Source organism: Lichenostomus cassidix, unplaced genomic scaffold (assembly GCF_008360975.1).
Source record: "Lichenostomus cassidix isolate B80296 unplaced genomic scaffold, HeHo_3.0 HiC_scaffold_875, whole genome shotgun sequence".
Classification (NCBI taxonomy): domain Eukaryota; kingdom Metazoa; phylum Chordata; class Aves; order Passeriformes; family Meliphagidae; genus Lichenostomus; species Lichenostomus cassidix.
This window is the reverse complement of record NW_028148088.1, coordinates 54347-68604: the sequence shown is the minus strand read 5'-3', so window position 1 is coordinate 68604 and position 14258 is coordinate 54347.

Genomic DNA, 14258 nt, shown 5'->3' with positions numbered 1-14258 from the left:
CTGACAGACAGATAAAACAGATTTAAAAATCCAAGAAAAATTGAAAATAAATGGAAATAAATCGTCGCGGAGAGCAACTCTCCACTCCTACCTTGCGGCGCTTTCCCGAACCTCGCGGATTTCTTCGCGCCGAATCCCCAAAATGCTCCAAAATCCCGAAATTTCTCCCCAAACCCGCTGGGAAATCACCCCAAAAACCCCAAAAAATGCCCAAAAATCACCAAAAATTCACGGAAAATTCCCCAAAATCCCCCAAATCCAGGAAATCCGGTCACCAAACGCTGACAGACAGATAAAACACATTAAAAAAAATCGAGAAAAATGGAAATAAATCGTCGCGGAGAGCAAATCTCCACTCCTACCTTGCGGCGCCTTCCCAAAACCCGCCGATTCCTTCGCGCCGAATCCCCAAAAAGCTCCAAAATCCCCCAAATTTCTCCCCAAACCCGCTGGAAATCCGCTGGGAAAATCCCAAAAAAACCCAAAAAAATAAAAAAAAAAATCCCAAAAAATCACAGAAAATCACCAAATCCAGCAAACCCGCGGCGCATCCGGTAACCAAACGCAGACAGACAGAAAAATCAGATTAAAAATTGAAAATAAATCGTCGCGGAGAGCAACTCTCCACTCCTACCTTGCGGCGCCTTCCCGAAACTCGCCGATTCCTTCGCGCCGAATCCCCAAAAAGCTCCAAAATCCCCCAAATTCCTCCCCAAAAGCCGCGGGAAATCCGCGCGAGTTGCGCATCGCGGCGCGGCTTCGGCGCCTCTGCGTGCTGCGCTCCTCCTCGGTCACCTTTAAATGCATTTTTTACTGCGGCGGCGGATTTTATTTGCAGATCATAAAATGCACCTCGGAGCTGCTGCCACGGCTGCTTTATGACCTTGACGGATGGTGGTCACCTGGAGGAGGTTTAAATCTGCCCGGCGAGGAGAGGAAATGGCCGAAAATTGGGGGGAAATGGGGGGTTTGGGGGGTTTTGGGGTTTGGGGGGTTGGGGGTTTGGGGTTTGGGGGTTTTGGGGGTTTTGGGGGATTTGGGGAAATGGGGAGAAAATGGGGAGAAATGGAAATTTCGGGGGAAAATGGGGAGAAAAATGGGAGAAAATGGGGCAAAAATGGGGAGAAATATGGGGGAAAAATGGGGAAATTGGGGGAAATAGGGGTTTGGGGATTTAAGGGGATTGGGGAAAATGGGGAAAATGGGAAAATTGGGGAAAATTGGGGAGAAAAGGGGGAAATTGGGGAAATTGGGGAAAATGGGGAAAAATGGGAAAAATGGGAAAATTGGGAAAAAAATGGGATTTGGGAGAAATGGGAAAATTGGGAAAATTGGGAAAAATTGGAAAAATGGGGAAAATGGGAAAATTGGGGAAAATTGGGAAAAATTGGGGAAAGTTGGGAAAATTGGGAAAAATGGGAAAATTGGGAAAATTGGGAAAAATTGGAAAAAATGGGGAAATTGGGAAAATTGGGGAAAGTTGGGAAAATGGGGAAATTGGGAAAATTGGGGAAAATGGAAATTGGGGAAATTGAGGAAATTGGGGGAAAATGGGGATAATTGGGGAAAAATGGGGAAAATGGGGAAAATGGGGGAAATGGGGAAAAAATGGGGAAATTGGGGAAAAATGGGGAAAATTGGGGAAAATGGGGGAAATTGGGGAAAATGGGGAAAAATGGGGAAAATTGGGGAAATTTGGGGAAATTTGGGAAATTTGGGAAATTGGGAAAATGGGGAAAATGGGAAAATTTGGGGAATTTGGGGGAAAATGGGGGAAAATGGGAAAAATAGGGGGAAATAATGGGGAAATGGGGAGAAAATTGGGAGAAAATGGGGAAAAATGGGGAAAATGGAAAATTGGGGGAAAATGGGGGAATTTGGGGAGAAATGGGGAAATAGGAAAAAATGGGGAAAATGGGGAGAAATGGGGGAGAAAATGAGGAAAATGGGGGGAATTGGGGGGAAATTTGGGGGGAATTTGGGGAGAAATGGGAGAAATGGGGAGAATTGGGGGAAATTTGGGGGAAATGGGGAGAAATGGGGGAAAAATAGGACAAAATGGGGAGAAATAGGGGAAAAGTAGGGAAAAAATGGGGAGAAATGGGGAAAAAATGGGGATTTTTGGGAGGGAAGAGGGTGGAGAGGATGAGATTTGGGGAGAAAATGGGGAAAAATGGGTAAAATAATGGGGAAATTGGGGAAAATAATGGGGAAAATTGGGGAAAATAATGGGGAAAAAAGGGAAAATGGGAGAAAATGGGGAAAATGGGGGAAAAATGGGGAAAATAATGGGGAGAAATGGGGGGAAATGGGCAAAAAATGGGATTTTTGGAAGGGAAAAGGGTTGGGAGGATGAGATTTGGGGGAAAAATATATATATATTGGGGGAGAGTGTGGGGAAAAAATATCTTCTATAGGGTGGGAATGAAAAAAAAGTGATTTTTTGTGGGGAAAATGGTTGAGAGGATGAAATTTAGGGAGAAAAATGGAAATATCTTATAGATGGGGGAGAGAATGGGAATAAAATATTTTATATGGGGTGGGAATGGAAAAAAAAGTGATTTTTTCGAAGGAAAAAAGGGTTGAGAGGATGAGATTTGGGGGAAAAATAATATGAAATAATCCTAAAATGAATATTAAATATTAAATGATGATAAAATGTTAAATTGAAATAAAATAATTTGGGGAAGATTATAAAAGGTGAGGTGGGAATGAAAAAAAGTGATTTTTTTGGAAAAAGGTTTGAGAGGATGAGATTGGAAATAAATATAAAATATATATAAATATATATATATAAATATATCTATAAATATATATATAAACATAAAACATATAAAAATATATAAATATATAAAATATATAAAATATATATAAATATATAAATATATAAAATATATATAAATATATAAAATATATAAAAATAAATATAAAAATATATAAATATATAAAAATAAATATAAAATATAAAAATATATAAAAATATATTTATATATAGGAGAGAATGTGGGGAAAATATCTATATATAAACAAAATAATATTAAAAAAAATATATATAGGGTGGGAATGAAAAAAAAAATGGAAATTCGAGGAAAAAAAACCTTTAAAACATTAAGATTTTGGGGAAAAAAAAAATCTTATTTATGGGAAATAAATCCTGTTAGGGCGAGAATGTGAAAAAGAGAAAAAAAAAGTGATTTTTTGGCACCAAAAAGAACATTTTTGCACGAAGCCACTCGGCCAGAGTTGGAGGAAATTTATTTTCGATCCATGCAGAGAAACCACAGTACAGGAGAATGAAATAACACAGAAAATGGACTTTTTTGGGTTTTTTTTTCCTTTTTCTCCCCGTTCTGATCATCCCCATAATGTTCGAATTTTAAATTTATTTTTCCTTTTTTTTTCCTTCCTTTCTTTCGTCTTTATTTCCCTTTTTTTTTCTTTACCTCTATTTCCCTTTCAATATTTCTTTTTATATTTTTTATTTTATTTCATTTCATTTTTTTTTATTATATATTTTATTTATTTTATTTTATTGTCAATGACATCACTTCGCCCAGGCAGAAATTCAGATTTCCTCACCACAATCCCAATTTACAGACATTTCCAAAAAATCCATATTTTTCCCCTTTTTTCCCCATTTTTCCATCATTTTTCCCAGTTTTTCCCCATTTCTTCCCCCATTTTTTCCATCATTTTTACCCCATTTTTCCCATTTTTTCCATATTTTCCCATTATTCCATGTTTTCCATTTTCCTTTTTCCATATCTTTCCCCATTTTTTCCATATTTTTTCCCATTTTTCACCATAATTTCCCCTTTTTTCCCCATATTTTTCCCATATTTTTCCATATTTTTCCCTTTTTTCATCATTTTTTCCCATTTTTCCCCATTTTTTCCACATTTTCCCCATTTTTTCCCATTTTTTCCATATTTTTCCATTTTTTTCCCATCATTTTTCCCCATTTTTTCCCTTTTTTCCATCATTTTTTCCCTGTTTTTCCATCTTTTTCCCCAATTTTTTCCCATTTTTTCCATCATTTTTTCCCATTTTTCCTCATAATTTTCCCCATTTTCCCCCATTTTTTCTATCATTTTTTCCCATTTTTCCATCATTTTTTCCCATTTTTTCCCCATTTTTTCCCCATTTTTTTCCATATTTTTCCCCATTTTTTCCCGTTTTTTCCATCATTTTTCCCCATTTTTTTCCCATATTTTCCCATATTTTCCCCATATTTTCCCCATTTTTTCCATCTTTTTCCCCAATTTTTCCCATTTTTCCATCATTTTCCTCCTCCAACACTCCCATTTCGAGCCGAAAAAACCCAACAAAAAATAAAACAAATTTTCCAATCCAAAACCACAACAAACGGGATGAAAAATTAAAAAAAAAAACCCAAATAAAAATCCATTTTTTTCCCTTTTCGCTGCTCGGAAATAACTTAAACCATTTTATAACAATAATAATTTTTTTTCCCTTTTCAATCCAAGTCTCTTTTTTTTATTTTTTAATTTTTTTTTCCTTTTTTTTCTCCCACGGAGAAATTAAAAAAAAACCCAAAAATTCAAATTTCTTCTCCTCTCGCGGCGGAAAAACCTCTCGAGTTCCTCGGATTGGATTTATTTCACTTTATTTCATTTTATTTCATTTTATTTCACTTTTTTCGTTCATTTCTCGCGGCTTTGGGTGGCGAAGGAGGGACGAGTTTGGGGTTGATTTTTTCCGGTTTTTTCCCTTTTTTTGGCTGTTTTTTGTGGTTTTTTCGGGGTTTTTTCGGTGGTTTTTTCTGGGTTTTTTCGGGTTTTTTACGAGTTTTTTTGGGTTTTTTTCTGGGGTTTTTGGGGTTTTTTTCTCGGTTCGTTTGCGGCTTTTTTCTGGGTTTTTTGCGGATTTTTTCCTGATTTTTTTTCCCATTTTTTTTTCTGGTTTTTTGCGAGTTTTTTGGGGGTTTTTTTTGCTGGTTTTTTGCCGGGTTTTTGCTAGTTTTTTCTGGGTTTTTTTCCTGATTTTCTGCCTTTTTTTCCTGGTTTTTTGCCAGTTTTTTGGGGTTTTTTCGCGGTTTCTTTCCGGCTTTTTTCTGGTTTTTTTGCGAGTCTTTTGCCAGTTTTTTCCTGATTTTTTTGCCGGCTTTTTGCGGGATTTTTGCTGGTTTTTTCGCGGTTTTTTTGGTCAGTTTTTTGCTGGTTTTTTGCCACTTTTTGCTGGTTTTTTCCAAGTTTTGGGGGGGATTTTTGCGAGTTCTTTGCTGGTTTTTTCGGTGGTTTTTTGCCTTTTTTTCCTGATTTTTTGCCAGTTTTTTGCCGGTTTTTTGCTGGTTTATTTCTGGTTTTTTTCCGGATTTTTTCCTGATTTTTTGCCTTTTTTTCTGGTTTTTTCCGAGTTTTTTGCGGGTTTTTTCTCGTTTTCTTTGCGGTTTTTTCTGGTTTTCGGAGAGTTTTTTTGCGGGTTTTTCCCTGATTTTTTACCATTTTTTTCTGTTTTTCTGCGAGATTTTTGCGGGTTTTTTTGCGGTTTCTTTGTGGTTTTTTCTGAGTTTTTTTGTTAGTCTTTTGCTGGTTATTTCGTGATTTTTTGCCTTGTTTTTGCGAGTTTTTTGCGAGTTCTTTGCTGGTTTTTTTGCCGGGGTTTTGCGGGTTTTTTCCTGATTTTTTGCCAGTTTTTTGCTGGGTTTTGCCGGTTTTTTGCTGTTTTCTTCGCTGGTTTTTTGCCGGTTTTTTGCTGGGTTTTTTTCCGATTTTTTCCCGATTTGTTGCCGGTTTTTTGCGGGTTTTTTTCTGATTTTTTCCAGTTTTTTGCGGGTTTTTATGCGAGTTTTTTGCGGGATTTTTCCTGATTTTTTGCCGGGTTTTTGCGGGTTTTTTCCAGTTTCTTTGCGGGTTTCTTTGCCAGTTTTTTTTCTGAATTTTTGCCAGTTATTTGCGGGTTTTTTCCAGTTTCTTTGCTGGTTTTTTTGCCGCTTTTTTGCCATTTTTTTCCAGTTTCGTTGCGGGTTTTTTCCTGACTTTTTGCCTGGTTTTTTCGGGTTTTTTTGCGAGTTCTTTGCCAGGTTTTTTCCGAGTTTTTTTTGCTGTTTTCTTCCTGATCTTCTGCGGGTTTTTTGCGGGTTTTTTCCAGTTTCTTTGCTGGTTTTTTTGCCGCTTTTTTGCGGGATTTTTCCTGATTTTTTGCCGCTTTTTTGCCGCTTTTTTCCAGTTTCGTTGCGGGTTTTTTCCTGGTTTTTTGCCTGTTTTTTCCTGATTTTTGCCTGGTTTTTTCGGGTTTTTTGCGGGTCTTTTTTGCGGGTTTTTTCCTGATTTTTGCCAGTTTTTTTGCGGGGCTTTTGCGGTTTTTTTCCAGTTTCTTTGCTGGTTTTTTCGCGGGGGGTTTTTGCGGATTTTTTTCCTGATTTTTTTGCCCGTTTTTTGCCGGTTTTTTCCTGATTTTTTCCGGTTTTTTTCCTGATTTTTTGCCAGTTTTTGTCTGGTTTTTTGCCAGTTTTTTCCCAGTTTCTTTACCGGTTTTTTCCTGATATTTTGCCGGGTTTTTCCCAGTTTTCTGCATATTTTTTCCCCTTTTATCGCTTTTTTCCCACATTTTCCACCCCTCGGCGACAAAAACCAAACCAACCCTCCGACAACCAACCCAAACCAACCCAAAAACCCCAAAAAACCCAAAATCTCTTCCAACCAACCACAAGAACCAACCCCAAACCCCAAATCACAACCAAAACCATAAAACTCATTTTTCCTCTCCATTTTAGCTCCTTTCTCCCCATTTTCCCACCGTTTTTCCGCTTTTTTTCACCGTTTTTCCAGTTTTTTCACCGTTTTTCCACCGTTTTTCCACCCTTTTTCCACAGTTTTTCCACCCTTTTTTCCACAGTTTTTCCACCCTTTTTTCCATCGTTTTCCACTGTTTTTCCACAGTTTTTTCACAGTTTTTTCACCTTTTCCCACCGTTTTTTCACAGTTTTTCCACCGTTTTTTCACCGTTTTTCCACCGTTTTTCACCGTTTTTCCACCGTTTTCCACCGTTTTTCCACCGTTTCCCTCCATTTCCCCCCACTTTCCCCCCAAACCACCTCTCCAAACACCCTTCCAACATCAAAAAAAACCCCATTTTCATCTCAAGTAAAACTAAAACCCGACGTCAGCTCTCGGATCCGGTTCTCCCTGTTCATCTTCTTGAGCTTCATGCGGCGGTTTTGGAACCAGATCTTGACCTGGCGGTCGGTGAGGTTGATGCTGCGGCTGATCTCCAGGCGGCGCTCGCGGGTCAGGTACATGTTGAACAGGAACTCCTTCTCCAACTCCAGCGTTTGGTGTTTGCTGTAAGGGCAGCGCTTCTTGCGGCCGCTGCGCGCCGTCAGCCACGTGCCCGGCGGGCTGCCGCCGGCCCGAGCGTCCTCTGCGGGGAAACAGCCGAGGTCAGGAGAGCTAAAAATGGGGTTTTTTAGCCCAAAAAATTGGGGTTTTCCCCGAAAAAATGGCTTTTTTTCCGGAAAGTAAAGGGTTAAAAATGAAGCTATTTGTGTTTTCCACGTGCCCGGCGGGCTGCCGCCGGCCCGAGCGTCCTCTGCGGGGAAACAGCCGAGGTCAGAGGGACCGAAAATGGGGGTTTTTAGCCCAAAAAAAATTGGGGTTTTCCCCGAAAAAATTGCATTTTTTCCGGAAAGTAAAGGGTTAAAAATGAAGATATTTATGTTTTCCAGGTGCCCGAGATGCTCTCGGCCGGAGCCTCCTCTGCGGGGAAACAGCCGAGGTCAGAGGGACCGAAAATGGGGTTTTTTACCCCAAAAATTTGGGTTAAAAGGCGCTTCTACAGCAAAAAAATGGGTTAAATGGCTTTTTATCCGGCAAGAAAAGGGTTAAAAATAAAGGTATTTGTGGTTTCCTGATTCTCCCGGCCGGAGCCTCCTCTGCGGGGAAACAGCCGAGGTCAGAGGGACCGAAAATGGGGTTTTTAGCCCAAAAAAATTGGGGTTTTCCCTGAAAAAATTGCTTTTTTTCCGGAAAGTAAAGGGTTAAAAATGAAGCTATTTGTGTTTTCCAGGTGCCCGAGGAGCTGCCGGCCCGAGCGTCCTCTGCGGGGAAACAGCCGAGGTCAGCAGAGCCGAAAATGGGGATTTTTTACCCGAAAAAATTGGGTTAAATGGTGTTTTTACAGCAAAAAAATGGGTTTAACGGCTCTTTTTCCGGCAAGAAAAGGGTTAAGAATGAAGGTATTTGTGCTTTTCTGGAGCTGCCGGCCGGAGCCTCCTCTGCGGGGAAACAGCCGAGGTCAGGAGAGCTAAAAATGGGGTTTTTTAGCCCAAAAAAATTGGGGTTTTCCCCGAAAAAATGGGTTAAATGGCTTTTTATCCGGCAAGTAAAGGGTTAAAAATGAAGCTATTTGTGTTTTCCAGGTTCCCGAGATGCTCTCGGCCGGAGCGTCCTCTGCGGGGAAACAGCCGAGGTCAGAGGGACCAAAAATGGGGCTTTTTTACCCAAAAAAATTGGGTTAAATCGTGTTTTTTCCCCTAAAAAATTGGCTAAAATGCATTATTTTCCGGAAAGAAAAGGGTTAAAAATGAAGCTATTTGTTTTCCACGTGCCCGGCGGGCTGCCGCCGGCCCGAGCGTCCTCTGCGGGGAAACAGCCGAGGTCAGCTGGGGCTAAAAATGGGGTTTTTTACCCCAAAAAATTGGGTTAAATGGCGTTTTTACAGCAAAAAAATGGGTTACATGGCTTTTTTTCCGGAAAGTAAAGGGTTAAGAATGAAGGTATTTGTGTTTTTCTGGAGCTCTCGGGTTTCGTCTCCTCTGCGGGGAAACAGCCGAGGTCAGCTGGGGCTAAAAATGGGGTTTTTTACCCCCAAAATTGGGATTTTCCCCGAAAAAATGGGTTAAATGGCTTTTTATACGGCAAGAAAAGGGTTAAAAATGAAGATATTTATGTTTTCCAGGTTCCCGAGATGCTCTCGGCCGGAGCGTCCTCTGCGGGGAAACAGCCGAGGTCAGGAGAGCTAAAAATGGGGTTTTTTAGCCCCAAAAACATTGGGGTTTTCCCCGAAAAAATGGGTTAAATGGCTTTTTTTCCGGCAAGAAAAGGGTTAAAAATAAAGGTATTTGTGATTTCCTGATGCTCTCAGCCGGAGCCGCCTCGGCGGGGAAACAGCCGAGGTCAGAGGGACCGAAAATGGGGTTTTTTACCCCAAAAAATTGGGTTAAATGGCGTTTTTACAGCAAAAAAATGGGTTAAATGGATTTTTTTTCCGGAAAGTAAAGGGTTAAAAATGAAGCTATTTGTGGTTTTTTTGAGCTCTCGGGTTTCGTCTCCTCTGCGGGGAAACAGCCGAGGTCAGCACAGCCGAAAATGGGGTTTTTTACCCCAAAAAATTGGGTTAAATGGCTTTTTTTCCCCAAAAAAATAAAGTTTAAATGGCGTTTTTTCGTGAAAAAATTAAGTTTAAATGGCGTTTTTTCGTGAAAAAATTAGGTTAAATGCCATTTTTTCCGGCAAGAAAAGGGTTAAAAATAAAGATATTTTTTGTGTATTTTTTGTGGTTTTTCCAGGCGGAGATGACGAGAGGAGAAAGGAGAGACACGACTGGGGGTTTGGGGATGGAAACGCCTTTTTTCCCCAAAAAAATGGGTGAAAAATGAAGCTATTTGTGTTTTCCAGGTGCTCGAGGAGCTCTTGGCCTTCACCTCCTCTGCAGAAAACAAAGCCGCGGTCAGATGGGGCCAAAAAATGGCTTTTTTTCCCCCAAAAAATTGGGTTAAATGGCTTTTTTTTCGCGAAAAAATTAAGTTTAAATGGCTTTTTTTTGTGGGGAAAAAATTGGGTTAAATGGATTTTTTTCGTGGGAAAAAAAAGGGTTAAATGGGGCTTTTTTCCGGCAAGAAAAGGGTTAAAAATAAAGAAAATTTTTGGTGTGTTTTTTTCCTGGGGGAGCAAAGGAGAAACGCGGTTTTTCCCCCCAAAAAAAAAGAGCGAAATTAAAGCTATTTCTGTTTTCCGGGTGCCCGAGGAGTCAGGAGAGCCGAAAATGGCTTTTTTTACCCCAAAAATGGCTTTTTTACCCCAAAAATGGCTTTTTTTTGGTGAAAATTTTGGGTTAAATGAAAGCAATTTGTGGTTTCCCGGCCGGAGTCTCCTCTGCGGGGAAACAGCCGCCGTCAGGAGAGCCAAAAATGGCTTTTTTACCCCAAAAAATGAGTTAAATGGCATTTTTTACCCCAAAAAAATGAGTTAAATGGCTTTTTTTTCCCCATAAAAAAGAGTTAAATGGCTTTTTTTTCCCCAAAAAATGAGTTAAATGGCATTTTTTACCCCAAAAAATGGGTTAAATGGCTTTTTTTTCCCCAAAAAAAAGAGTTAAATGGCATTTTTTACCCCAAAAAAATGAGCGGCCGGAGGATTAAATCCCTTTTTCCCCCCAAAAAAAGGTTCAAAATTCAGATTTTTGTGGTTTTCTGACATTTTTTCGAGTCGGAGATGATGGGAGGATAAAGGAGAGACACGACTGGGAAGGAAATGGCTTTTTTCCCCAAAAAATTTGGGTGAAAATAAATATATTTGTGTTTTTCTGATGCTCTCGACCTTCGCCTCCTCTGCGGGGAAACAGCCGCTGTCAGCAGAGCCAAAAATGGCTTTTTTCCCCCCAAAAAAATTGGGTTAAATGGCTTTTTGTCTGTGAAAAAATTAAGTTTAAATGGCTTTTTTTCGTGGGAAAAAAAGGGTTAAATGCCATTTTTTCCGGCAAGAAAAGAGTTAAAAATAAAGCTATTTTTTGTGTATTTTTGGTGGTTTTTCCAGGCGGAGGTGACGGGAGGAGAAAGGAGAGACACGACTGGGGGTTTGGGGAGGGAAACGCCTTTTTTCCCCCAAAAAATGGGTGAAAAATAAAGATATTTGTGTTTTTCTGATGCTCTGCACAGCTGAAATCGGCGGGTTTTACCCCAAAAAAATTGGGTTAAATGGTTTTTTTTGGTGAAAAATTTGAGGTAAATGGCTTTTTTTTTCGGGGAAAAAAATTGGGTTAAATGGATTTTTTTTTGGTGAAAAATTTGAGGGAAATGGCTTTTTTTTTTCGGGGAAAAAAAAAATGGGTTAAACCGCCTTTTCCGGCAAGAAAAGGGTTAAAAATAAAGCAATTTTTTTGGTTTTTCTGACTTTTTTTCGAGGCGGAGATGATGGGAGGATAAAGGAGAGAAACGGTTTGCGGGTTTGGGGATGGAAATGGCTTTTATTTCCGGAAAAAAAAAGGTTAAAAATAAATATATTTTGATTTTTTTCTGATGCTCTCGACCTTCGCCTCCTCTGCGGGAAACAGCCGCTGTCAGGAGAGCCAAAAATGGCTTTTTTTTACCCCAAAAAATGGAATAAATGGCATTTCTCCCCGAAAAAAAAGGGTTAAATGGCATTTTTTACCCCAAAAATTGATTAAATGGTATTTTTTACCCCAAAAAATGGGTTAAGGCATTTTTTACCCCAAAAAAATTAGCTAAACGGCATTTTTTACCCCCAAAAAATTGATTAAATGGCATTTTTTACCCCAAAAAACTGATTAAATGGCATTTTTTATCCCAAAGAAATTGGTTAAACGGCGATTTTTACCCCCAAAAATTAGTTAAATGGCATTTTTTACCCCAAAAAACGGATTAAATGGCATTTTTTACCCCAAAAAATTGATTAAATGGCATTTTTTACCCCCAAAAATTGGTTAAACGGCGATTTTTACCCCCAAAAATGGATTAAATGGCTTTTTTTTACTCCAAATAATGGGTAAAATGGCTTTTTTTAACCCCAAAAAATTGATTAAATGGCATTTTTTACCCCAAAAAATGAGTTAAACAATATTTTTTCCCGAAAAAAATTAGTTAAATAGCTTTTTTTACCCCAAAAAATTGATTAAATGGCTTTTTAGTTAGGAAAAAAATGGGTTAAATGGCTTTTTTTTCCCCAAAAAAAGGTTCAAAATTCAGATTTTTGTGATTTTGTGACATTTTTTCCAGGCGGAGGTGATGGGAGAGGAAAGGAGAAAAACGATTTGGGAATTTGGGGAGAAAAATCTGATTTTTTAGCCCAAAAAATGGGTTGAAAATAAATATATTTTTATTTTTTGTGATATTTTTTCCATGGGGGATAAAGGAGAGATGCGGTTTGGAGGTTTGGGGAGAAAAATCCAATTTTTTAGCCCAAAAAATGAGCTAAAATTAAATATATTTTGACTTTTTTTGGTATTTTTTCGATGGGGAATAAAGGAGAGATGAAGCTGGGAGGTTTGGGGAGAAAAATCTGATTTTTTAGCCTAAAAAATTATCTGAAATTAAATATATTTTGAATTTTTTGTGATGTTTTTTCCATGGGGAATAAAGGAAAGATGAGGTTGAGATGTTTGGGGAGAAAAATCTAATTTTTTAGCCTAAAAATGAGCTAAAATTAAATATATTTTGATTTTTTGTGATGCTTTTTCGATGGAGAATAAAGGAGAGAATTATTTTAAAAGGAGATTAATTAATAAATAATTAAAAATAATTTAAAATAATTAAAAATAATTGAAAATAATTAAGAATTCCCCTCGGTCGGCAACGAAGGAGGATTTGGGGAGAGAAATCTGTGGGATTTTGGGGTAAAAAATGGAGGAAAATTCAAGATATTTGTGGGTTTTGGGAGATTTTTAGAGGCGGAGGAGAAAAAAGGGGAAATTTGGGGGAAAAATGGGATTTTTGGGGAGAAAAATTGGATTTTTGGGGAGGAAAATTGGATTTTTGGGGAGAAAAATGGAGTTTTTGGGGAAAAAAATTGCATTTTTGGGGAGAAAAATCGGATTTTTGGGAGGAAAATGGAGGTTTTGGGGAGGAAAATCGGATTTTTGGGGAGAAAAATTGGGGTTTTGAGAGGAAAAATCGGATTTTTGGAAGGAAAATTGGATTTTTGGGGAGAAAAATTAGGGTTTTGGGGAGAAAAACCGGATTTTTGGGGAGGAAAATTGGGATTTTGAGGGGAAAAATGGGATTTTTGGGGAGGAAAATCGAGTTCAGAGGAGATAAATCAGATTTTGGGGAGAAAAATTGAGTTTCTGGGGAGAAAAATGGGATTTTTGGGGAGAAAAATGTGGGTTTTGGGGGAGAAAAATGGGGTTTTTTTGGGGTGAAAAATGAGGTTTTTTGGAGGAGAAAATGAGGTTTTTTGAGGGAGGAAAATGAAGTTCAGGAGGTTAAAAAAAAATGGAATTTTCGGGAATAAATCAACATTTCCACCTCCCAGAAACCCCAAAAATCTCTTTGTGATTTAATTCCAATTAAATGAATTAATTCCAAATTCCTCAGAAACGAATTTCGGATTAATTTTGGAACTCTCTGGTTTTTCCCTAAATCACCCCAAAAAAAAATTTAATTTATCAGATTTTCCAGAAGGTGAAATTCGGATTTTTTGGGGATTTTTTTGGGGGAAAAAATTCCATTTTCTTCACCCAGGAGGAGCAAAATTGGGGCTGAAATTGAGATTTTTTGGGGATTTTTGGGGGATTTTTTGGGGAAATAAATCCATTTTCAGCTCCCAGAGGAGCAAAATTGAGGCAATTCGGAGGAATTTTGGGCAAAATCCAAAAAAACCCCAAAAATTGACATCAAACTCATATTTGCTCTTCGAATTTTGCTTAATTTTTGGAAAAAAAGTTGATTTTTTTCAAATTTTGGGGGAAAAAAATTAACTTTTCGAGGCTCGCGAGGGATTTGGGATTTGATTTCCTGGATTTTCCACCCCGAAATTCCCCAAAATTCCCCCAAATTTCCCCAAATCACCCCAAATTCTCCAAAATTCCCCCAAAATTTCCCAAAATTTCCCCAAAATTCTCCCAAAATCCCCCAAAATTCCCCCAAATCCCCGAAATTTGCCCAAATCCCTCAAGATCCCCCAAAATTCTCCCAAAATTCCCCAATTTCCCCCCAATTTTCCCCAAATTTCCCCAAATTTCCCCAAAAATTCCCAAATTTTCCCAAAATTTCCCCAAATTTCCCCAAAATTTCCCCAAAATTCCCAAATTTCCCCAATTTTCCCCAAATTCTAAAATAATTCTAAAAATTTCAAAATTCTTCCAAAACCACCCAAAATTTCCCCAAATTATCCCAACCCCAAAATCCCCCAAATTCCCCCAAAATTCCCCAAAATTCCCCCAAAATTCCCTCAAAATTCTGCCAAAATTCCCACTGAAATTCCCCCAAAATTCCCCCAAACTCCCCCAAAACTCCCCCGAATCCCAATTCCCAAAATTCCAAAATACACCAAAATTCTAAT